The sequence below is a fragment of the Balaenoptera musculus genome, chromosome 9 (genome assembly GCF_009873245.2).
Source record: "Balaenoptera musculus isolate JJ_BM4_2016_0621 chromosome 9, mBalMus1.pri.v3, whole genome shotgun sequence".
Classification (NCBI taxonomy): Eukaryota; Metazoa; Chordata; class Mammalia; order Artiodactyla; family Balaenopteridae; genus Balaenoptera; species Balaenoptera musculus.
The window spans coordinates 22,373,830-22,400,207 of NC_045793.1; the positions used below are offsets into that span (position 1 = coordinate 22,373,830).

The 26,378-nt window shown below is 40.6% G+C and overlaps 1 long non-coding RNA gene across 1 annotated transcript in view; it reads left to right on the forward strand.

The window, feature by feature from the left end:
* Positions 1–26,378, forward strand: part of LOC118900830 — a 161,500-nt gene that overhangs the window by 30,121 nt on the left and 105,001 nt on the right. Inside the window, exon 3 of the long non-coding RNA XR_005021233.1 lies at positions 15,359–15,526. This is a non-coding gene — a long non-coding RNA (uncharacterized LOC118900830). The remainder of the gene's footprint in view (positions 1–15,358; positions 15,527–26,378) is intronic.

Consider the following 26,378-nt stretch of genomic DNA (forward strand, 5'->3'; position numbering starts at 1 on the left):
ATCCATCAGCAGATGAATATATAAATCCATACACTGGAATGCTGTTCAACAATGAAAAGGATTGGACTATTCATATATACAATGGCATGGATGAATCTCAAAATAATTATGCTGCATGAAAAAAAGCCAGATTCCCCCCACCCCCAAGTGCCATACTGTCTGATTCCATTTAATTGAAATTCTAGAAAATGCAAATGAATCTATAGTGACAGAGAGCAGATCCATGGTTGCCTGAGGATGGCTCGGGCGAGGAGGGAGAGAAGGATTCCAAAGGAAGGGGCACAATGAAACACTGGGGTGATGTATATATTCATTATCTTGATTATGCATAGTAGCTTCATGGGTGTATACATACATCAGAATTCATCAAATTGTATACTTAAATATGTGCAGTTTATTGTATATCAGTTACACCTCAATAAGGTTGTAAAAAAATTATGTCCATTCAAAAACTAAGCATATGTTCATAGCAGCTTATTCACAGTAGACAAAAACTGGAAATAATCCAAATCCATTAGCTGGTGAATGGATAAACAAAATGTGTGATATCCACACAATGGAATATTATTCAGTCATGAAAAAGAATGAACTCCTAATTCATGCTACATAGTACAACATGGATGAACCTCAAAAACATTATGCCGGTTGAAAGAAGCCAGAAACAAAGGGACTGTATGTTGTATAATGCTATTTATATGAAATTTTAAGAAAAGGCAAAATCATAGATTAGATCAGTGGTTGCCTGGGGCCAGAGGTGGAAGCAGAGTTTGGTTGTAAACAGGTAGGAGGGAGCTGTTGGGATGATGGAAGTATTCTTATTGACAGTCGTGCAGCTGTTTATGTATAAACTTACTGAAACTCTTCTGATTGTACCATTAAAATGGATGACTTTCATGGCATATAAATTATACCTCAATAAAGCCATTAAAAATGGGTGGCCACTCAAAATTCTAAATCCTCTTTAAGAGGATTGTTCAAGAAATGGGACAGTATTGCTGATTTCATTGTACTCTATTGCTTTGGAATACTTTGGTGAGACCTATTGAATTAATTTCTATGTCAGATGTTCTTTGAATTCTAATTGTGAAACAGAAATCATTATTAGTAGTCTTTCCCAGAATTTAGTGACCAGTAACAGCTGCATTTCCCTTGCACGTGAACATTGATTTAGAATGATTGGCTTTATGTTTAACAACTATTAACACCCCCCTGGCCAGAAGAAATGGTAGTTTCTTAGATTGATACTCTATTCGTGCACAGTAGTTCAAACGTGTAGGTTACCCTCCACCTCTCAGTTCTTCACGAAGGAAACTGATGACAGCTTAACACCTTTGCATTTTTTACATGCAGAGAAGCACACCCTTCTAGTGCCCACCCACCTGTCCCGAACACCATATATGTGGAGACAGCAAGTAATCTGGACATAAGGTCCTTGGGAATGGGAGGTAGAGTGCAACCGAGAGAGCTCCCCTGGAGCACTTTCCAGCTGGGTCTGGCCATGTTCTGCACCAGAGTACAAATCAAGATCTCTGGGGAGACTGAATTTTACTTCCTTAGATAAAATCAGAAAATGACCTAATTTTAATGAAAAAATTAACAACTCTAGAACATCTTGCCTGTGATTCTGCCTAAGTCTATTCAAATAGAAAAAATTTATTCTGGAAACAACCCAATTCTTTACCTGAAATTCATTCAGCCATTTTCCCAAATAAAGTACCAGTTATTTAACCAAATTTTTCTTTTTCTTTTTTTTCCTCCCCCCCCGCCAAAGCAAATCCTTTATTCGACAAAGATTTATGGAATACTCATCTTTGTCAAGCACACCAAAGATAATACCTACAAGGATAAAAGAAGCATGGAATTGAGGGTGGGGGCCTGATGATATGTAACCTGCCTCCTTGGAAGGAGGGGCGTTCAGAGAGAGGTTGGGGAAGCTTTGGAGCAGGGAATGTAGAAAGCTGAGATTTGGAGGATGAACAGGACTTGGCTGTTAGCCAGGTTGTCGGGTGTGTGGCGGGGGGAGTTGCGAGGACCTTCAAGCTGTGGCATTGGGTTTAAAGAAGAGAGAATAGGGTCAAGAGATGCAATGAGTCTGAGTGACGTGACTTTGTGACTGGCAGAATTTGAAGAATGTAGGAGAAAAAGACATCAAGGATTAGTTCAGCTTTGCCGTTGGCCATCTCAACAAGTGGTGATACCATTCACACCAGGTGAGAATACAAGACACCCAGGAGGTTTATTTGTTTTGATTGTTGCTTTGGGAAACCAGTAATTCACTCTAGAGGTTTTATCAGAGGAGTGCAGCTATTTGCATACACCTGATTGAACTTTAAAGATGCCCCTCTGTGACCCATCATCCACTGGGGGAACACACATGGAGCATTAGGGAAGAAAGTGAAAACTGACGTGGTCTTGGGGGTGTCTGTGTTTGTTCATTATCTCGGGCTGTAGTGGATCTCATGTTTACAGGTAAAATCACTGTTGAAAACTTCAGGGCAATTACAGAGTGGAATGATTCTTGGACATGAAAACCTATCACGTTTAAGAATTTAGTAATTCCTTTTTATTACTTTTAGCTACTTGACCTCTTGTCTCCACATTTTTATCATATATAAAGTACATTCTTTATACTTCTTTGGTACAAAGAAGATTAAAAGGGTAAATTTTAGAAAAGACTGTTCCATCCTTTATATGTATTAGCTCATTTAACTTTTAAAATAACCCTGTAAAGGAGGTACTTTTAATCCTATTAATTCTTGATAAAGATTAATAATAAAAGTATTTGGAAGTCAATGGGTTTAAAAATTTTTGATATGCCTAAACACAAGGCATAAATTCTTATTCATATCCATTGGCATTAGCATGTAAATGAGGATGACAAATTATTATTTTGGAAATTCTAATCATTTCTACCTTGTCCTTTTGAAAGAAGTACACTGGTAACAAATAAATCCATGGTACAGAAAATAATACTCTATACTTTTTGAGGATATTGAAAAATAATTTGGAAAATAACTCCTCTTCCTTCTGAAAATTTTTGCCCACTCTGCACTTTCCTGTCTTTTTTAATGATCATGAATATATTACATTAAGCCAAAGATACTATGTAAACGGTTGCTTTGAAACTACATAAAACAGAAGTTAAAATTAGGTTTTACTTACTGCTTCCAACTTATCTTTTAATAATATGTGGTCAGATCCTGCTTTAAATGTACTCTTTGTTGAGGTACCTTGAGGAAGTAAGTTGCTTGACCTCAGTGAGGCTGTTTCCTTGTCTATAAAACACAGGCAATGAGGTACATGCTCCAGTGCTGTGAAACTCAGAAATAACTTCTTGGGCATGAGTGCCAGCTGTAAGCAGGCAGCTTTCTTTTGTGCCACAAGAGGGCGTGCCTGTGTTGTTGCTGACCTGAGGTGAGGCCTGAATTCCTTTGCAAGATGTGGCTGAAAAGTTAGGGACGAATAGATTGCTGGGAAAATGTGAAAGAAAAAGATTTTTTTGACAGTGTCAAGGGAAAGAGGTACTCGAAACATAAAGTGATGTAAAGGGAAGGATTGTGAATAAGATCCCTTTAAGATGTGAAAACTTTCGTGACATAGATCATTACAGATTTCCATTGCCAGTCAACAACGCTTTTTTCTTTTTTTGCCTATAAGAAGTTTTATTTATTTTGTTTTCCTCCTTCTTTGCAAATGTGTTTATAAATCGGTTATATCAAACAAATATAGAACTCAAAGTTTAGTTTCTTAGTAGTGGTCTTGAGTGATTAATGTTGGTTAAAGATAAGTTGGAGTGTTTGTTCTTAGTGCCTTGGATATGTACAAAATCTGTTTGCCCCAAATTAGGAAAATTTGAATTTTTTCATCCTGCCTCCCTCCATGGACTTTTTTCCTTTTGTTTGAGTTTCTGAGTTCTTTGATGTTTTGCTGTCATACATAGCTCAGAAAGTTGGGTGGGGGACAAGGAAGAACATTGTTCTGTGAACCAACCCTAGGGACGTGGAACTAATTTTAATATACAGTGAAATCTTTACAATTGACAAGATCAGAGCTATACAAATACAGTGACACTGGCAGTTGTGGAATTTTTCTGATAAATATAGGGAAATCATTTCATCTCAGCTATGAGACTGTTTCATGTGAATGTGTTCTTTGATTTAAATTATCCAGGTAATCCCTTTATTTTGCTAGTATTTTTTATTATAAATACAAAAATCATGAGCATGTTGTGTTTTACATAACTGTAATTATACTTTTAACACTTTTTGTATTGGAAAATGTTCTGAACTTAGAAAGAATGATCCATAGGCATCTCCTTTTACTCTGAATCCTACTTTAAGAAGTTTTCTCTGGGATTTGTTCCTGGTAATAAACACTGTCCAAGTTCAGAGACAGACTGCCCAGGTTCAAATTATTGCGCTGCTGTGTTTGAAATGTGACAAAAGCAAAGTTAGCCTTATAATTTGTCTCTCATTTGAATCTGATAGTTTCTTGAGCAGGAGAAAGAGAAGTGGAAATACTGTAGAAAATGATGCACTTTATCTGTGTGGCAGCCAATTTTAAAGGATCTTCCTGGTACACTCTAAGGAGTTAAAAACATGTTAAATACTTTGAGATTGCAACATTTTAAAAAGAAAGAATATAAAAGAAAAAAGAACTCTGTAGCTCTGTTTTCTTTGCTCTCACCATGAAATGTGATCTTGTTTCAAAATGTGGGAACACCCGGTGATAAACTCTTGTCCTCTTCTTTATTTTGGTAAAAAGAAGGTAGAGAACAGCTGATAGAGGGGCAAGATGTTCCTTTAAAGTTACTTTTAAAAATTATGGAATATTTCAAGCATATAAAGAAAGCATAAGGAATAGTATATAATTAAAGTGTTCAGTACATTATTAACTGTAACTGTGTTGTCCAGCAGAGCTGTAGAACTTTTTCATCTTGCACAACTTTAACTGTACACACTAAAACAGCAGCTCCCATTTCCCCTGACAACCATCATCCTACTTGGAACTTCTATGAGTTTGCATACCTTAGGTACTGCATACAAATGGAAATCATGCAGTATTTGTCTTTCTGTGACTGGCTTATTTCACTTAGCATAATGTCTGCAAGGTCCACCCATGTTGTCCCATATGACAGGATTTCCTTCTTTTTTAGGGTTGATTAATATTTTATTACACATTTTCTTTATCCCTTCATCCATCAATGGACATTTAGGTTGTTTCCACCTGTTAGCTGCAGTAAATATGGGAGTGCAAATATCTCTTTGAGATCCTGATTTCAGTTGTTTTGGATAAATATCCAGATGTGGAATTGCTGGATCATATGGTAGTTCTATTTTTAATATTTTAAGGAACCTCCATACTGTTTTCCATACCAGCTGCACCATTTTACATTCCCAGCAACAGTGCACGAGGGTTCCAATTTCTTCACATCCTTACCAACACTTGCTTTTTTTGGGGGGGGTGTGGGGGTGTGTGTGTGTGTTTTTAATAATAGCTGTTCTGACAGGTGTAAGGTGACATCTCATTGTGCACTTGCATTTCCCTGAAGATTAGTGATGTTGAGCATCTTTTCATATACCTGTTGGCCATGTGTATGTCTTCTTTGGAGAAAAGCCTATTCAAGTCCTTTGCACATTTTTAATCATTTAACTTATTTATTTATCTATTTGTGTATCTATTTATTTATGCTATTGAATTGTAGCAGTCCTTAAATATCATGGATATTAACCCTTTATCAGATATGTGGTCTGTAAATATTTTCCCTCATACTGTAGATACTCCTTTTCACTCTGTTAGATTGTTTGCTGTGCAAAAGCTTTTTAGTTTAATGTACAGATATTTGTCTATTTTTGGTTTTGTTGCAAGACCAGTGTCATGAAGCTTTTCCCCTATGTTTTCTCCTAGGAGTTTTACAGTTTTGGGTCTTAATGTTTAAGTCTAGTCCATTTTGAGTCGACTTTTGTATATAGCATAAGATAAGGGTCCAATTTCATTCTTTTGCATGTGGATATCCAGTTTTCCCAACATCATTTATTGAAGAGATTGTCTTTTCCCTTTTGTGTATTCTTGGCACCCTTATTGAAGATCTACTGACCTATATGCATGGATTTATTTCTGGGTTCTTTCTTCTGTTCCATTGGTCAACGTGTCTGTCTTTATGCCAGTACCAGTTTGAGAAGAATTAGCTTTAATACTTCTTTAACTATTTGATAGAATTCACCAGTGACCATTGGTCCTGAGCTTTTCTTTGTTGGGAAGTTTTTGACTACTGATTCAGCCTCCTTAACACTATTCAGATTTGGTCTTCTTCATGATTTGGTCTTGGTGGGTTGTAGGTTTCTAGGAATTTTTCTGTTTCTTCTGTGTTATCCAGTTTGTTGATATATAATTATTCATTGCGGTCTCTTACAGTCCTTTTTGTTTCTGCGGCATCAGTTGTTATGTTTCCTCTTTCATTTCTGATTTTATTTATTTGAGTTTTCTTTTTTTCTTAGTCTAGCTAAATGTTTTGTCAGTTTTGCTGATGTTTTTCAAAAAGCCAACTCTTTCGTTAATTTTTTCCTATTGATTTTCTGCTCTCTATTTTGTTTATTTCTGCTCTAATCTTTATTATTTCCTTCCTTCTGCCAACTTTGGGCTTAGTTTGTTCTTGTTTTTCTAGTTCCCTGAGGTATAAGTTTAGCTTGTTTATATGGGATCTTTCTTCTTTTCTAATGTAGGTGTTTACCACTATAAACTTCCCTCTTAGTATTGATTTTATTATATCCCATAAATTTCAGTACATTGTGTTTTCATTTTTGTTTTTGTTTGTCTCAAGATATTTCTAATTTCCCCTTTGATCTCTTCTATGACCTGTTGGTTGTTCAAGACTGTGTTAATTTCCACATGCTTGTGAATTTTCCAGTTTTTCTTCTGCTATTGATTTCTAGTTTTGTTCCATTGGGGTCAGAAGAAATACTTGGTATGATTTCAGTCTTCTTAAATTTGTGTGGTACATGTTTTCAAACAAGATATAAATTGTATCTGTTGAAAGGAGAGTTCCAAGGAAAGCAGACTCTGAGAAGGAGATTAACAGGCAGGAGGTTTATTAAGGAGATTTTAGGATTAACACCTGTGAGAGAGAAGGACATGGGATTGGGCAGAGAGAGAGAAATTAGGCTGCAGTGCAGTCACAGGAAAGGCCTTAGCCGATCCCAGAGGGAGCACTGAAGGTGGGATAGCCCTTCAGAATTGTCCTAAATTGGGGTGAGGAGCCAAGCATTCATAGCCTCACTATGACCAGTTATTAGGTATAGGCTGCCCCCGGAGAGGGGACCTGACTTTGACAAGGTGACTCTTTTCAGCTGAGGGCTGTCAGCCTGCAGCACTCCCAGTAGCTGGGGGAATAAGCCCTTCATCGATAAAGGGAGACCTAAGCAGCACATCTCAGCATCACTTAGTACATATCATGTGCATCATCAGAGCTTGCCTTTTTGGTCCAATATTATGTTTTTGAGATTTACTCATGCTAATATCTATAGCTGTAGTCACTCATTTAATTTGTTTTTACAGTATTCTGTTTTATAACTACGTCACCTTTTTAAAATACATTTTCCTATCGACAGGCATTTTAAGTTTTGCAATTTTTTCACTATTGAAAAATGTGGCTGTAAGCATTTTTTTGTATCTCCTTAGTGCATGTACTTAGTTCATCTGGGGTATATAACCAGAAAATTCCTGGGTCTAGAATGTGCACCACTTTAAACTGAGTGACTGTAATGAAACTGCTCTCTACAGTGCTTGTACCTTGCTCCGTATCCTCACAAACACTTGGCATTGTCAGATTTTAATTTTGTCGTTTGATGGGTATAAAATGGTATCTCACTGTGGTTTTAATAAAAATTTTGTTGATTACTAGTGAGATTGAGAATGTATGTGTTTATTAACTACTTGAGTGTCTTCAGTGAAATGTGTATGCCAGTCATGTCCCCTTTTCCTATTGGTTTCCTTTTCTTATTAACTTAAGCAATCTTTATATATTTTTCTTACCCCTTCTTTGCTGTCTATATGTGTACAGTTATCTTCTCCTGGTTTTGGGCTTGATCATTCACTTTTTAAATAATGTTTTTTGTTGAATAGGAGTTTCCTTTTATGCAGTCAAATTTAATCAGTCCTTTTCGCATTGTTTCTTTGTGTCTTATTTGAAAAATTCTTCCTTAGGCTGAGGTCATATAAAAATATTTTCCTCTGTTTTCTACTAAAAGTTTTAAAGTTTTGCTTTTCACAGGTTCACCTGCAATCCATCTAAAATGGAGTTGTGTGTATATTGTGAGGTGTAGTTACCTCATTTTATTTTCCCGTGGACAGCCAGTTTTCCTAGCAGCATTTATCAATGGTGCATCTTTTCTCTACTGATGTGCAGTGCCATCTTGCCACGTCAAGTTTCCATCTATATAGGTCTTTTTTGTTTTATTGGGGTTTTTTTCTTGCTTCAGTTCTACACTTTCTTTATGATATCTTTATTTCTTTATTGTATCTTATTGTCTGGTAGGGTAAATCCTCCCTTCTCCTTGTTCTTCTTTAAAATTGTCCCTACTTTTTCCTTTTGTCTGACATGCATTTTAGACTTACATGAAGAATCTTCCTTGGATTGAGTTCATGCATTGACTTTATAGATTAATTTGAGGAGTCTTGACATCTTTACAGAATAGATGTTTCCTGTCAATGTCATCTTTAATATCTATATCTGGGTATTTGTACTGCACACATAATTTTTATACCTTACCTTTTTACTAAATACTGACATTTTGCATGTTAATAAATACATTCCTTAATCAACAGTTGTAAGGTCTACGTAACCATCCATTTATTTAATCATGCCCCTGTTGACATTCAGGTTAACACAGTTCACAATGATTATTCTTGAACTTACATCTTTCCCGTCACTAAATTATGTATAAATATTCACCTGTGTTTTATTCTTGTAATGCCAGGCTGTTATATAGTTAAACATTTATCTGGAATAGATTTCAGATGTAAGATGTGAGAAAAACGTCTAACTTACCGCATGGGGTTGGCCGTATTCACATACTTTGTCCTTCTGGTCTGACTTTGCCTTTTTTGTTTCACTGTCAAGGAACCATCAGTAGTGCCCATACCGCGATAGACGTTTGAGTAAATGAACCAGTTTTTAATATTTGTTGTATTTTCGGGCATGTTACTCTTCCATGGGTCCGTCTGTTGATTCCAGGTATATACCACACTGTCTTAACTACGAGAACTGTTAGAACACCCTTCTTCATCAGCAGCAGCACTATTATTATTTTTCAGATTTGTCTGGGATATTTCTACATCATTTCTCTTTCAGATAAACTTTAAATAGTTGGTCACTTTCCCTCTAGAACTGTTATGATTTTGATTGACAGTGTGTTAGTTTTCTGAAAAAAATTTAGTCATTTGTATTTTAATTTTCTGGCCTAACGAGTACTGCATATTCATCCAGCTTATGAATTCTGGAACTTTTTGGTTAGAGAAGATAAATCCCCAGATTTCTTTTTCGATTAAAATTCAAGGCAATGAAGGAAATCCATCGCAGCAAACGGAGTCATGCCGCATGTTTATTCTGTAGACAAGTGTCTTTCTACGTTGAGCAGCACTTCAGGGGCCTCACCTCCCCCCTGCAGAACATGGCTCACACCGGACCATGTGCCCTGGCTGGACAGATTCTTGAAACTAGAGTTGTGTACTCCTTGGCCAGAAAAGTCTTTTAATGGTCTTCCTCCTACAAATCTTTAAAGGAATTCTGTGCCCCCCCTTCTCTGATTTACCTTTTTTATGGTAAGGAAATAGGACACAGAGCCTGTAGGGTATGGGAGGGAAGGCTGCATAACTCTTTTTTCACACCTGCTTGGATTCTGGCAGTGGTACTTGCTAAGTGAAGGCTAGAGGCTGGTTTGTCGTGTGTTTTCACAGAGCACTGATGGCTCCAGGCCAACCCATTTAGCCTTTGTCTTTTTCTCTTGCATAAAATTGCCTGTTTTTCACTTCAAATGGGGGTGTTAGGCACTCAGAGATGTCTGTTCCTGTTTCACATGCACACCATCTGTGGTCCCTGGCATCTTAGGTTCCCAAATTGGCCGAAGTCGGTCAGCATACAGAGTGGCCGGGGTCCTAGCCTGTGTTTGTCCCTGTTGGTGCAAGCCAGTGCTGCAGCACCCACCTGAAGCACCAGGCATTGGTGCCATGGACAGAGTTTTTAAAAGTTTGAATAAACTATTTATTTAGAATACTTTTAGAAAAGTTGCAAAGATAGTACAGAGAGTTCCCATACGTCCCCCACCCAGTCACCCCAGTTGATAGCTCTTACCTTATCATATTTGTCACAATTAAGGAACAAACATTGGTACATTAGTATTAACTAATTAAAATCCACATTTTATTCAGACTTCACTAGTTTTTCCGTAATACCCTTTTTCTGTTCCAGGATCCACCCAGGATATCATATTACATCTTGTCATCATGTCTTCTTAAGTTCCTCTGGTCTGTGACAGTTTCTTAGATTTTCCTTGTTTTTGATGACGTCAGTTTTGAGGAATACTGGTGAGATGTTCTGTAGAACGTTCCTCAGTTCAGATATCTCTCATGTTTTTCTGATTATTAGCCTGGGGTTGTGGAGTTTTAAGAGGAAGACCACAGAGGTGAAGTGACATTCTTACCACGTTGTGTGCAGGGAACATGCCAGCATCATGACTAACCCCTGATGATGCTGACCTTGGTCACCTGGCCAGGGTAGTGTTTGATCACCTGGCCAGGGTAGTGTTTGCAAGGTTCCTCCACTGTAAATGTATTTTCCCCGCCCCACCCCTTAGCATACTCTACTCTTTGGAAGCAAGTCAGTAAGCAGAGTGTAGTCCCAATTTAAGAGACTTGATAATTGTCCTATCTGTCTGGACCCTGTTATATTTAAACCATGCCTATTATTTTTTGTACTGTTTTTTGTACTTTGTGTTTAAAGCCTTAAGAATAAATAAAAACTGCCTAGGCCTAAAAAGGACTTGAAGTAGTTAGTAACTATGTTTCTCCCAGTCTTTGTATATTTGCTTTATTGGTTTTATTTAAAAATCTTCATATCCTGTGTGCTACATTCTCGTACCACGTGGGCTACTCCGTTCGAACCTTAGGAGTTCACATTACAGATTGCTTGTTGTGTTGTTTGTGGGGTGAAATTCTCAATTAATTTGATTTTTTTTTGTCTGATTAGTTTTTTGGACTCAACTCAAATGACTTTACATTTTCGCTTCGAGTCCATTTCTAAAGAAGAATGAAAGAAGAAGAATATTGTATTGTTTTGGCATATAATAGGAACGTTCTTGAAATGATATATATAAAAATTGTTTTTGTTCATCAAATCATCATTGTATGTGCTCTTGAGGAACGTACTATTTCAAAAAAACCCTGTAATAAGTTTGTGATGCAAAAATGACCGACTTTGCAAATCCACATTTGCAGACACTTCATTTCATCCATAGGTGCGCACGCTTCATTAAGGTGGACTGGTTAAAGTGTGTTTTCAGAACATTAGAACTTCATGTTCCTTCTTCTTAAGACTGTGAACTTACTTAAGAAATTGTTTTGAGTGTGTTAGAGGATTTTGTCTTTAAGTCCATCTTAGAATCCAGTACTAGAAGGGAAAGTTCAAAAAGTACATTTTAAGGGGGCTTTTGTTCACTTCATGGTCAACTCGGTATGACAGCTCAAAAACAGAATAATGTTTTTAATCAACGGCAGGGGAAGTCCTTTCCCTGGCCCCTCAGTTCTACTTTCAGTCAGTCAAAAGAGTCCTAGATTCATGTGGGGAATTCCCACGTGTTCTATAATAAGTCTCTTTAGAAGCTTTCATATATGTGTGGAATGGAGGACAGTACTGCATACATTTTCTATCTGTTGTGTGAGTGCTGTTCAGCGTACTGGTACTGTGTTTTAATATTACTCATTCTTTTTTCTAAGTATAGATGTGCAAGAATGAGAAAGGCTGAGCTTTATAAAATGAAATAGAAAAAATTAATTTGTTCTCAGGTCGGTTAAAGGCTCGTTAAGTGTAAGATCTTTGGATATACGCTGGCTCTTTTTTCTGCAATAAGTAAAGAAAACTCTACAGAACTTTGGAGACAGGAGGCCCCGTCAGCTGCCTTTTGCTGCACGAACCGGCCCCTCTCTGGTTAGCTGCAGGCTCTCCTGTCCTTCATGCTCAGAGTCAGGCAGATTTTTACTGCTCAGATCTGGCAGGTATGTGTCCTGCAGTTACCGTCAGGTCAGATTCCTATGGACTAGAAGTGCTCTTCAAAAAGATATTAAATGTTGAGCCATTTTGGGGAAACTCTACCAGGTTGAAGATCCATGACATACCATAAGTAATTGGTATACTCTGAGGAAGGCAGTCAGAGAACGTGTGTGTGGACCACCTGCGCTGTGCTGCACTTTCCCGAGCTGCACGGGCGAAGCCGTGGCTTCTGGGGGAACAGGGTTATGTTTACACTCCCGTTGACTCCATTACCTTGTTCCGCCAGGGACATGTGAGAACCCCAGCAGCAAACAGGAGGCGGCCGTCCACTCCACCACTCTGCACGCGCACTTGCAAAAACAATTTAGTACCGAATGGAAGTTGTCTTCGATGAGAGGAAATCTCATAATTGGTACACAGGAGGCAGGGTGCCTGGGCGTCCTCTGCCTCGTCCTCCATGCCGTGCCCGGGCCTCGGTGGGATTTGTTGTTGGGGAAAGAGCTATGGAGTATTGTGGGAGGTGGGCATGAAACAGAGGCTGTCTTTCCCTTAGGCATTTACAAGTCCTCCCAGCCCCATCCAAAAGCCAACCAGCAGTAAACAACAACAACAACAACAAAACTTTCTCCTGAGTTTTCCTGGTGCTTCCGCAGGTCTTTATATCTCAAAACCCTACTTAACATATTTTCACGAAAAACTGAATTTTGGTGTTTCTATGCCAGGAAGATTCCATCTGTGAGGGTGCCTTGAAACTGTTACCCATCTTCTATTGCCCCCCTTTTTATTTTGCTTCTCCTCTAAGATCCCCTGTGGTTTTCCTCTGGTTGCGAAACTTTGGGGAATTGTGCCTTTGAACCGCCTCCTGCTGAGCTGTCTGTGCGCTCCAGCAGACTTGGGACAGTTCTTACTGTCCTTACGTGCCTGCTCTGAGCAGGTCTGCTGGAGAGCGCTGCATGGGCTGCCTTGTGGAGCCCAGCCCCCCTCGGTCCAGAACCACACTGCATCTCAGGGGCGGTTTTGAAGCTGCACAGTGAATACCTCTTGCAGTAAAAATTTTTTTTCAGCTTCATCTCTCTCCTACATTCATTCATTCAACAAACATTTATTACGTGCTCATTTTGAACCAGGCTCTGTGATAAGGTGGGAGATAACAGAAATAAAAAGGCACAGCACTGTCTTCAGTAAGCTTCCAGTCTAGGGAGATAAATAGAGTGCAGTGTGGTAACAACTCTGCTATAGAAGCGCCTGGGAAAGCCTGCAGTCCAGACACTCATGGCAGATGGTTCTGGAGAAACTGACAGATGACCTAGGTTTGGGAGGCTGGAAGATGGGGGAGAAGACGGGGGTTATGGTAAAGGAAGGAGAGTGAGAGCCAGGGGATATGTAGGCTCTGGAGGTGCTCCTGGGGGAGGTTGCTGCCTATTCAAAGGCCTATAGAGTCTAGAGACTGAGGAACATGCTGGAAACTGCAGGGTGTTAGGACCTGCTTGAGGTTAGTGTTTGTTAAAGAAAACTTCTCAGACAGTTGAGTTATGAGCACGTGCCAGCGTTTTATTACAGTTTTGCAATGCAAGGAAGAGACCCATGGTAGGTGTATTCAGAGAGTCACTCTTGGTAGGAAGAATGATTAAATCATCATTGAAAAGAATGTCTGGTTATAAGTCCTTAGACTCTGATAGTTGACAGTCAACTGGGTGGGTGGTAGTGAGTTCCCTAGAACAAACCTTAATCTTCTTAAAGTTCATTAGAAAGTTGCACAGAAAAAAGCATTTTATCTGGAATGCTGTTGATGTCTTTTCACTAGGATGTTGTGAATTTTACAGTAGGCAATTTGGTTCTGTTCCAGACCAGGTTTGGGGCAGTTTTTCTTTTATAGGTTCAAGGTCACAGTGGAGTGCCCTCGAGTTTTCAGGGATCTGCTGGTGAAGAGCTTTGTAACCTAAGCTGAGGAGAGTTTGGATTTTTATCCTGAGGGCAATAGGGAGTCACTGAGGGAATCTTCAACCCCACCCATCAGTGTGGGGAGGGGATTAGATTAGCTGCAGTGTGAGGCTGGAGCAGCAGGGGTGGAAGTTAGTAGAGTATTTTAACTATCCAGGGGAAAAATGAGAGCTTTGAGTTCAGTCTGTCTCCTCCTTAGCCCCCCTCCTCCCCAGCCCCTCCACCTGCAGCAGCTCTGAGACAGAGGTATAGCTGGGGGGTGGAGATGGGAATTAGCAGTTGCTTTTCCTCCAGAAGAGTCGGTTTTAACTTTTTAAATTTAAGTGAAAATTTTTCTTACCACAATAAAAGAAAAGATGGTTATGTTAGGATGAAGGTGAAAAGATTTTAGAGGAATAGCTCAGGGAGGAGAGCCGAGACCCTTCCAGTGGGAGGTGGACCCCCTCTGCCTCCAGCCCTGGGCCTGGTCCCCCACCCTCTCCTTCCAGGCCTGGTCCATCTCTGTCCTGAGACACCAGAAGCAGTGTCAGAACCCAGGGAATCACCTGGACTTGGCCTCGGCCTTGGGGCTGTTCTCAGCATTTCTGCCCTAATATGCTGTAATTACATAAGGTTCTGTCCTTCCTCAGAAACCTGCAGGCTGAACCTACTACTTCAGCCTGCTTCAATGCATCTGCTGTGGTTAAAATAGAACCTTCAGAAGTGCCCTTGCCCCAGGTTGCATACCTGTTGGCATGTGACGATCTGCGCTGTGTTTTCTTGTCACTATTTAATGATGTCACGGTGTCATTCTGTGCACAAGTGTAGCTAGGTTGCAAGAATTCTCAGGGAACCTGAACTTGGGCTAGGTCTCAGTGGTTTGTGGGGTCGTACCCCTGTAACCGGATTCTTCTTTGGCAGGTGTCTCTGTGGTCTTACTGTTCCAGTGTTTTCTCTGTTCTCTCTTATTATAATGTTTAATCACTGTGTTGTTAACATACTGCCATAAAAATAACCCTCCATAACTACCTGCTGTAAATTGTACAGGCATATTTGAGAATACGCACTTCTCTTCTAAACTTGATGTGAATAGGGACTTGCCCTTAACTTTTATTCCTGTTAGAAACATATATTCAAAATAAATAATTATTCTCCTTTTTTAAAATTGTCATCCAGGTTGCAAAAATATCTGCCTCTAAGAACTCAGGAGGACCTACTTTGTGGGAGCAAAGGTAGTGAGTCATACCTGCAAGCCTGGAAATGAGAGTTCACTTGCGCCTCTTCATCCAGTTGGGACGTTTCCTAGGCAACCATTTATGCAGCAATTAAAAGATGAGTTAAGAGGTATGTACTTGGACATTTTAATCCTCAGATGCAATCCCTGTCAGATTGAAAACCTCAGTTTTCATTTTTTTCATTTAAGATAAGTAAATAAAAGTGCTTAATACTTAATTATAGAAAAACACACTATTAAGATATGTGTATGTTTTGTGCTATGTCTTTTTTTTTAACATCTTTATTGGAGTATAATTGCTTTACAGTGTTGTGTTAATTTCTGCTGTATAACAAAGTGAATCAGCTATACATATACATATATCCCCATATCCCCTCCCTCTTGCGTCTCCCTCCCCCTCTCCCTATCCCACCCCTCTAGGTGGTCACAAAGCACCGAGCTGATCTCCCTGTGCTATGCGGTTGCTTCCCACTAGCTATCTGTTTTACATTTAATAGTGTATATATGTCAGTTGTGCTGTATCTTCTTGATGCTCTTTCTCTGATGGGAGTGTTTATATATATTAATGCTGGCTTATTTGGGAAAGCAGAATAGAAGGTTACTGCTTGAAGTGATTTCATTTAGCTGTGAAGTTATTTGGAAAAGCAGATAATCTTCTCACATGCCTGTATCTGAGTTTGTTATTATCAGAATATCAGTATGGGGGCCAGGGAAGTCTATTAATCATTTGTTTCTTCTTTCAATGTTCACTCTTAAATTTATATCTCTCCTTATGTGTTAGTTGTTTCAGTCTCCCTTAGATGGTTGCTGAAGTGTAATGCTCTGTGGCTTGAGGGAAAATGTGGAAGGGAGTGAGGGACTCTTCCACCAAGTAGACACAACCTCGGTTTGCTAAAGATTTTCCTCCAACTCTTCACTCTCATCCTTCTTAAATAGGTTTCTACTTGGGTGTCCATGAGGATATGATAAATATTTCTCTTCCTCTGTGAAACACTAACGCTCCCAGACTTTCTTTAACATGGACTTGCACTAATCAAAACTACAATGAGATAACGTCTCTCACACCGGTCAGAATGGCCGTCATCAAAAAATCTACAAACAATAAATGCTGGAGAGGGTGTGGAGAAAAGAGAACCCTCTTGCACTGTTGGTGGGAATGTAAATTGATACAGCCACTATGGAGAGCAGTATGGAGGTTCCTTAAAAAACTAAAAATAGAACTACCATACGACCCAGCAATCTCACTACTGGGCATATACCCTGAGAAAACCATAATTCAAAAAGAGTCATGTACCAAAATGTTCATTGCAGCTCTGTTTACAATAGCCAGGACAGGGAAGCAACCTAAGTGTCCATCAACAGATGAATGGATAGCCATAAAAAGCAACGAAACTGAGTTATTTGTAGTGAGGTGGACGGACCTAGAGACTGTCATACAGAGTGAAGTAAGTCAGAAAGAGAAAAACAAATACCGTATGCTAACACATATATATGGAATCTAAAAAAAGAAAATGGTCAGAAGAGCCTAGGGGCAAGATGGGAATAAAGATGCAGACCTACTAGAGAATGGACTTGAGGATATGGGGAGGGGGAAGGGGAAGCTGGGACAAAGTGAGAGAGTGGCATGGACATATATACACTACCAAATGTAAAATAGATAGCTAGTGGGAAGCAGCTGCATAGCACAGGGAGATCAGCTCGGTGCTTTGTGACCACCTAGAGGGGTGGGATAGGGAGGGTGGGAGGGAGGGAGATGCAAGAGGGAAGAGATATGGGGATATATGTATATGTATAGCTGATTCACTTTGTTATAAAGCAGAAACTGACACACCATTGTAAAGCAATTATACTCTAATAAAGATGTTAAAATAAAAATTAAAAACAAAAACAAAACATGGACTTGCACTAAATTCCATTTTAATGAATAAGGTGGCTTATTTTCATGCGCCAGTGAAAGAGGAAAGTCCTACTAGTTATACGACAGGCTCGTTTTCAGTAGTGTCAGAGGTAATCTGAAGAGAACCATAATATTAAATCATTAGCGGTGCTAATTTTAAATAGGGCTATGCTGTGATCCTAGATCAGGTGTTCTGTAGAAATGTTAAACCCAAGATGAAGTCTAGCGATTGGCTGTTTTCTAACTGGAGACTGAGAGAAGCCACCTCCCCACTCTGAGGGAGGACCTGAGGGCTTGATGAACGTTTTCAACTTTTAGCCACAATAATTTGAATTTTCTTTTGGATACCTCAGTCGATTCCCTTCTATTGCCAGCAACTTTGAGACTCTTACTGCAGAAATGTGACAGATTAAGTAGGTGAACTTCGTTGTTATGGTTTTTTTATCTCCTCCCTGGGTACCTAGATCTGTGGAAGAAATTTTAACAAATCCCTGGTCTAGAGTCAAGCCTCTGGACTCTTTTTTTTTTTTTTTTCCTATATTGAAAGTGAAAATTTACTAATTCTTAGAGTCAAAATGTATCTAAGCTACTTAATTCTTAAGCCCATTTTGACAATGACCTTTTAGTGGTACTGATGATGCAGTTCTACCCTTAATATTAACTTCTTTCATTTAATTACATATTTGAAATGTCAGGCTGTAGTTCACGAGCTTCCTTAAGTTATTTTTACACTGGGGTTGTAAATAAGATAATACTTTGGCTTATTATTTTTAATATCTGTGACTTTTTTTGTGAAATAAAAATTGATTTATCAGTTGATTCATGGCATTCATTCACTGAATGTCTCCTATTTGCCGGTCACTGTATTAGGTGCTGGAGATACAAAGATTAAGACCTAGTCTCTTACTTTAAAGGTGCTAACAAGTACACAAGGAGAGACGCATAAATAAATATTGTTATAAGAATAGCAAACACTTCCGTAGCGCTTACTATATGCCAGGCACTGTTCTGAGTGCTTTCTAGGCATTAACTTTAACTCATGAATTGATAAAAAAAGCCCTATGATGCTCTTACTATTATTTTCTCTATTTTACATACAAACAAATTAGGGCCTGGAGAGGTTAAGCACTTGTCCAAGGTCATAAAGCTTGTTTTGGTTGACAGTCGAATGTAGTTAAGTGCAGAAACAGAGCTGCCTATGGAATGCTCTGGCAGAACCGGGGAGCATCCAGCTGGGGAAATGGGGAATGGAGATGTGGTATCAGTGACATCTTCCCAAAGGAGACAATCCCTGAACAAGTGGGGTGGAAGAGCCAAATTTCTCTTTGAAATATTTATTAACATAAATGCTGCATCATAAATGAGTTCATAGGTCAAATCAGTGACAAATACTGGAAGATGAGGAGATAGTAAAAATATACCAGATCCCTGCATCTTCAATTTAAATGACAAAGAAAAAGATTTCCAATTTTGAGGCAAACGCTTATTTTCAATTGGTATAAAGTACGGTAAAAACTTGGCATTTAAAAAATCTAATAGAAATGTTAATTTACTTATACTCTGTAAGCATGTGGGATAAATGTGTGATCCTTTTGAAGATTCTAAAATGAATGCCCAATCACTGAAGACTTTATCTTGGGAAACCTGTAGTAATCTAATAGTCTACTACTAGTATTTATTTGTGTAAACGCAGGGGAAAGATTGGTTTACATCTTTCAGATTAAAAATTGGCAGAACTACCTGATTAGGTAGGTTAGTTTCATCATTACAGAGATGAAAAACTATTCGGAAGGTGGGCTGGTGGCACCCATGCCTGGCCTGGCTGTGCTGCGTCTTTGCTTTTCCACCTTCCTGTCCATCCCCTACTTTTCTGAGCATCAGCTGTGTGTTTAACCATCCTTCTGCCCCCCACCCCCCTATAAGTTTTATCTGCTGACTTCCTCATTCCTCCCACTCATCACTGATGACTGCCTCATTGTTCTCCACCCTGCCCCAGCTTCACGGGATGACCCACCTCCTTCCCTGACTGCATGGGTTTTGGGGCTTGTCTTCACCAGTGATCTCCCCAACTCCCCTCAGTTCCCCACTTCCTAGACCTTGTCTACTCATGGCTCAGATCAGTAAGTCAGAAATTCCCTCCTTGACCACAGCCTCCTCTCCATCCACCTTGTCCCACAGAGTTACACCCTCTGCCTCTCCTCTGATCTCACTGAGACCTCCCTAATCGGTGGACTCCTTTGCTCTGTACTTAGCCATTAGTTCCTTCCTGTCTTTATGTCCCTCCTTATCCACGTAGAATCCGTGGTCCAGGTTTTAAGTCACTCTCTTGCCAAAAGCTTACACCTCCTGACCTTTTTGTCCTTTTGCTTGCATCCAGGCTGCTGAGCAGTGTTGGAGCGAATCATACGATGAGGTAGATTGGTACCTGTTTGCATAAATTGAGGTGTTGCCCAACACTGCACAGCACTTGCATGATTCTGGTTAACTGTCCTTCTCGTTCTTCGTGGTGCCTGTTACTAAGCTAGTCCAGTCCTCAAACTCATGATCCTTCTCCTCCCCACTTACTCTCGTCAGCTGAGAGTAAGCCGAGTTCCTGCAGTGGAACTCTCTGTCCCACCTGCCACGGAGCCTTCTCTGGTCCTGATGACCTCCTGGTTTTTCATCCACCTTTTATACTGTCTTAATCGTCTTTGTAGGTTTCATTTCCATCAGACTGACTTCTGTTATAAGACGAGTACAGACATCTGTTTTCTCTCCTAAGTACAGTAAAACATTTTTGTGCTTCTGTCCTTTGCCTTCTGCTGGAATTTATTGGAGGGTGGCAGGCCCCTGGCTTTCTTGTGCTGTGTGTGTGTGAGCACTCACGTGGGCCACAGACCTTCATTCTGTGACCTTAGCCAGATGCAGTGCCAAGCCTCACACAGGAACCACCTCCCTCGGCTGCTGGATGGTTCTGTGCTCTGCAGAGATAGTCCCCTAGGGTTTATTCTGCATACATGCAGTGGAAAATTTGATTGGCATCTTTCAGATTAGAAATGGGCAGGAATTTCGTAGATAGATCAGTTTTATTATTACAGTGTTCTAAAAGCGTTGTCTTCAGCGTGGCTCACCTTTGCAGATTATCGAGGTGCAGTGAGGTGAGGGATTTGGCCCGCACTTCTGCCAAGTCAGCCTCAGCTGTGTTCTCGTCTACGCCTCCATGTGCCGATTCTCTGATCCGCTGTTGGAGGATCGCTGCCCACTCTCCTGCTGCTCCTCGGCTCTTCGCTTCTCTCGTTTTCTCCCCCTTCTCTTCTTTTGTCTCATCTCTTTGGTTGGCTTCCACATAGAAACGGGAACATTTAGTAGGCATTATTCACTGATTTATTAATTATTTCATTCCAGAGCCGGCATTCAGGGCTGCAAAGCTTATGAGCATGACATAGTACTGCCCTTGTGGTGATCATAGGGAGAAACATCTAAATGTGACATTCCAGTATATTATAATAAAGACTATTAAAGTCTGTGCTGAGCGTTACATTTATGGAATTTCATACAGTCTTTAAAAACATCCTGTTTTTTTCATACCACCTTTGTTCAGTTTATGGTGCATTTGTTATCACTGTGATTCTCAGGTGTAACGTATTCTCACCAAAATATTTTATCTGCCCCACTGTTACCGTCTAAGGCCAACTTCAGACTTATGCCTTGACATACTTTACCACAAGCCTGATATCTTCAGTGGCTTATGTCTTAAAGAGAAAAAAGATAGGTTATCTGTCGCAGAGGGTATATCAGAACCCCTTTCAGATGACTGAAGATGATAGTTCAGTCCAGTTTTATGTGTCACGGGCAGCTGGGAACTAGCCCCTCTGCCTCCTGCTGAGGAGCCTGAGCTGCTTCTGTCCTGTGCACGGACGTGCCCTGGCCTTCACTTCTTTGCGGAGGGCTCCTGTGTCCCGACGTCATAGTTCCTCCCCTCTCTCCCAACTCAACTCCTTTTGTTTTTATTATTTTACTCTAGAGAAGCAACTCACTGATTATTCTGAGAGACTGTTCTGTAAGAACTAGTTATTAATTTGTTCAGTAGACGTTTATTGAGCATTACTACCAGCCAGGCATCACTCTTGAGTGCTGGGGACAGATTAGGGCACAAAGTAACACCTCTGCCCACTTAGAGCTTTTGTTCTGGTGTGGGAGGCTCCCAGGAAACCAATAAACATGCGTTGTGAAGCCAGATGGTGGTTGATCCTGGGAAGAAAGTAAAGCCGAGTAAAAGGGTGGGAGAAACGGGAGGGGGGATGTGCTGCTGTATTCACTATATCCCGGGCCTCTCTGAGGAGCTGACAGTTAACCATGGACCTGAGTGTCTTGGTCAGTTTGGGCTGCTGTAACAAATACAACATAGATGGGCGGCTTAACGACAGACGTTTATTTTTCACACTTCTGGAGGGTGGAAGTCTGAGATCAGGGGGCCAGCATGGGCAGGTACTTGGTGAGGACTCTTCCTGGTTTCAGACAGCTGCCTTCTTGGCTGTATCCTCAAAGGGCAGAGAGAAAGATCATTTCTCTTGTGTCTTCCTATAAGGGCCCTAATCCCAATCATGGGGGCTCCGCCCTCATGACCTAATCACCTTCCAGGGGCACCACCTCCAAGTACCATCACAGTGGGGATTAGGGCTTCAACATATGAATTCCGGGGGAAGCAAGCATTCAGTCCACAGCACTGAGTGAAGTGAGGAAGAGCATTCCAGGCACAGGGAATTGCAAGTTCGTAGGCCCTGGCATGAGACTGGGCTTGGCTGACAGCTCTGTCAGAGCAGAACAGGCAGGAAAGGAAAGAGCATTTGGAAATGAACTTGGACAGAGATGGAGGTCCAGTCCACGTAAGGCTAATAGCTGTGGTGGGCAGTTTAGATTTGATTCCCAGGCATGAGGAGTCTTTCTGAACAGGGGAAAGACGTGTTAGGACTTAGAATTTTAAAAGGTCACTTTGGATGCTGTGGGGTTGAGGGTCAAAAGTAGAAGCTGGGGTGGTTTAGGGGAGAGCTGGTGTGCCTGAGATGGGCTGGTAGCTCAGTCTGGATTAGGGAAGAGGTGCTTGGACTGGGGACATTGAAGGTAGAGCTGGTGCATTTTGCTGATGGATCATTTGTGGGGTATGAACGAAAGAAGAGCCAAGGAGAACCCTGAGATTTGTATACTGAGCAACTAGGTGGAGGAAGGTGCCGTTTACTGAGATGGGGAAAGTAAGGGTTGATAGTGAAAGATGTTGATGTGAAAAAGGATCTCATAGTCAAATACGTTTTGGAAAAATGGTTCTAGAGCATGATCAGGGGAACTGGAGCAGATATGACAGAATACAGGGAAGAGGCTAAAGAAAACCATTTTTCTTTATTTCCCTATTTTTTCCTCCTAACTATCCATATTCCCAACAACAGTTACTGAATGTTGGTGTGGTACCTAGAAAAAAACCCAGTTAATTCAGTCCAACCATTTGTCAGTTTATTCAAACAACTGATTTGACATTTTAATTAACCACAACCATAATGATTGCACTGATTGTTCAGACAGAGTCAGCCACTGTGTTTGGTTGAAGCCAGAGCAATCAAGAGTGCAGTCAAGGTTTCCTGAGGAATTTTCTTACCACTGCAGAGCAGGAAGATGGCATTTGCCCTCAATGTTAGATTCTGGTAGAATGCTGAGTGGGAGGTCCTTAGGGAATACGTGTAGGAAACAGCAGAACAAGATGAAAAAATACTAACAGGGAATAACCTGAGAGCAACAGATAGATCAGTGGCTGAGTTAGAATACAGAGTGTTGGAGAGGATGCACTTAGACTCTCCAGCGAGGTGCGTTTCCTCATGGGCCCTCCCAGGGTTTAGGGCACATTCTGCGGTGTCAGTGAGCATGGGTAAAGGACAGAGCTTTGTTGGGGGAAGGGAGAGCTCACAAGGCTTGGTTGAGAACGGAAAGGAAGGGGGTCCACCAGTGCCCATCGTCCCACAGAGAGATGTGCGGGGCCAGTGCACCCTCAGTGTAGTGTAGGTCTGTGTTTGAGTGATGGGATGGTGCCCCCTTCCTATGTTTTTAAAAATAGATTTTGGTTATTTTTTTGTTAGTCTTTCTAGGTGAAGTTCATAACATAAGGTTAGCCATTTCAAAGTGAAAAGTAGCATTTAATACATTGACGTTGTGCAGCCACCGCCTCTGTCTAGTTCCAAAACCTCTTCATCACCTCAAAAGAAACCTCTGTGTATCCGTTAAGCAGTCACTCCTTATTTCCCCCTCTTCCTAGCCCTGGCAAACATCTTCACATCTTCACCTTTTTTACGGGGCACAAGAAAGCACCTTTCATGGTGGGTGAATACACAGGCTGCTTCGGACCAGGGAGCCTGGATTTGGGACACCTGCTGTTTACAGGCATTGTTTGGGAACACCAGCTGCCCCCACCCCGACCCCGTACCTGGAGACCTTGGGACCTGTGGGAAGCTACAGAAGTTCCCCAAAACTCAGAGAGGAGAAGGCACTGGGCCTGTGGGAAGCTGAGTTTGACTCTGTCCTCTCCCTTGCAGAAAGGTACCTTCCCAGCAAATGATCTGGGAAAAACGAGTGTGTTGAGGTGACCCAGAGGGTTTAAGGCAGTTCTGCTCATTCTGGCACAACTATGAACAAGCACGGTTACAGGTAACATGTGAAGTGTCCTTTGCAGCTTTGCCTGTCGTACATCTGGCACCACCATTCAGTTGTTGAGGGCATCAAGAAATTACATAAAGAGATGAGAACATTGAATCATTAATGTGTTCTTTCAAACGGGAATTTGTAAGACCTTAAGGTCTTGAGACTGGCCACACTCTTCTCAGTTGAAAATGCCGTTGTCCCAGCTGTTCAAGAACCAGATATCGGAACCTAATAGTACGGATTCTAGGGCACCTGCTGAGCTAAGTGAATGGAGTAGAGAGATGCACAAAGTAGAAGGAATTTTTCATTCTTCCCTGTGTCCTTCTATTACGGACTGTATGTTTGTGTCCCCCAGATTCATATATTGAAGCCCTAATAACCTGCAGTGTTTGGTATTCAGAGGCGGGGCCTTGGGGAGATAACAGGTTTAGAGAGTGGTGTCCCCATGAGGGATTAGTGTGCTTGTAAGAAGAGGACGACCAGAGCTTGCTCCCCCTACCCTCACTCCCCCGTGAGGACACAGTGAAAAGTGGGCTGTCCCCGAGCCAGGAAGAGAGCGCTCACCAGAGCCCGACCATCGGGCACCCTCACATTGGACCTAACAGCCTCCAGAACTGTAAGAGAAAATTTTCTGTTGTTTAAGCCACCCAGTCGGTGGAATTTGTTACGGAGGCCCGAGCTAATGAGACACCTTCCCTTAGTATTTATTCATTTGATGAGCTATAGGTGCCAGTTGTACAAAGGTAGATAATTAAATCCAAACACTACAGTGGTGTATAAAGTTTAAGTAAAACTTTATCTTCTTCCCTCTGATCATAAGACCTTTTGAAGTAGCCTTTGAACAGTTTGAGGTTTATTCTTCTAGACCCATGCCATCTAACAAAGTTGCCATTTGCCACCTGTGGCAATTTAAATTTCTCTTTTTTAAGACTTTTTTGATGTGGGCCATTTTTAAAGTCTTCATTGAATTTGTTACAATATTGCTTCTGTTTTATGTTTTGATTTTTTGGCGGCGAGGCATGTGGGATCATGTGGGATCTTAGCTCCCCGACCAGGCATCGAACCCATACCCCCTGCGTTGGAAGGTGAAGTCTTAACCACTAGACCACCAGGGAAGTCACTGTGGCTATTTAAATTTAAATTAATTAAAATTAAATATAAGTAAACGTCCAGTTCCTCAGTCATACTGGCCATCTTTCAAGTGCTCAGTAGCTGTGTATGACTAGTTGCTACCATGTTGGACAGGGTAGGTAGAGAGCATTTCCATCATCACAGAATGTGCTGTTGAACAGCACTGTTTTAGATAAGTTCTATTCATACACAAACATGTATATATATAAATATATATATTCATATATATATATATATATATATATATATATATATATATATATATGTGCAGTTGGCATAATATTGTACATATGCTTCTGCAATTTGTTTTTTCCACCTAACGGAGAAACTGTTAATTTAGTGTGATGCACACGTAACATCATGCCAGGAAAATTATAAAACAGAGTGCATCATCAAACATAGAGTTTCAGTAAATTAAAACTCTTTCAATTTCAGATCTTAAAGGTAGTTGCAGCATAGCTTTAAGGCTCGTTCCAACTTTAACTAAAGAAATTATTTTTTGAAATAGTCCACTCAGCCTTGGGTATGTAAAGAGAGAAGATTCAGGAGATGTAGCTTGAGCTTAATCTACCATGCTTACCATACATATTCATACACACACGTTTCCTACTGTCCCTGTTTTATAACAGGGATTGTACTCTTTTTCTGTTTATCCACTATTCGGTAGACCAGGACTGTCCAAAATGGTAGCCACTAGGCACATGTGGTTATTTAAACTAAATTAAACTAAAAATTCAGTTCCTCAGTTGTACTAGGCACGTTCCAAGTATCCATTTAGCCACATGTGGCTGGTGGATATGGGTGTTAGGCAGCGTGGATATAGAGTATTGCTAGTTTGCAGAACGTTCATGTGTGCAGTGTTGCACTAGAAGCTTTCTTCAGATACCTTTCTCCTTAAATTCAGTGAGTTTTCCACAGGTGATGGATGGGGGACTCTGCCCAGGGGGACATGCAGAATTTCTGGGGGTGGGTGGAGAGCTTGCTCTTTCATGCCCTTCCCATTCAAGATTTTAATTCTTCCCTCTGAAGGCGCATGTTCTTCCAGCTATTTGTTGAGAATTAGTGTTCCATAGAAGTTAATTGTGGGAAAGAAAATTGGTACCAAGAGCTTTTCAAGGTTAGACTATTACCTTGTGATAATTGCTGGTGCACACACACTGTTAAATAGCACCTGTATATACAGTAACGTCACTGTTCAGTTTAGAATAGAAAGTAAATTACAGTGAGTGCTGACAAAAAAATATGTTTAAGCTTTTTAAAATGAGAAAAGAAGA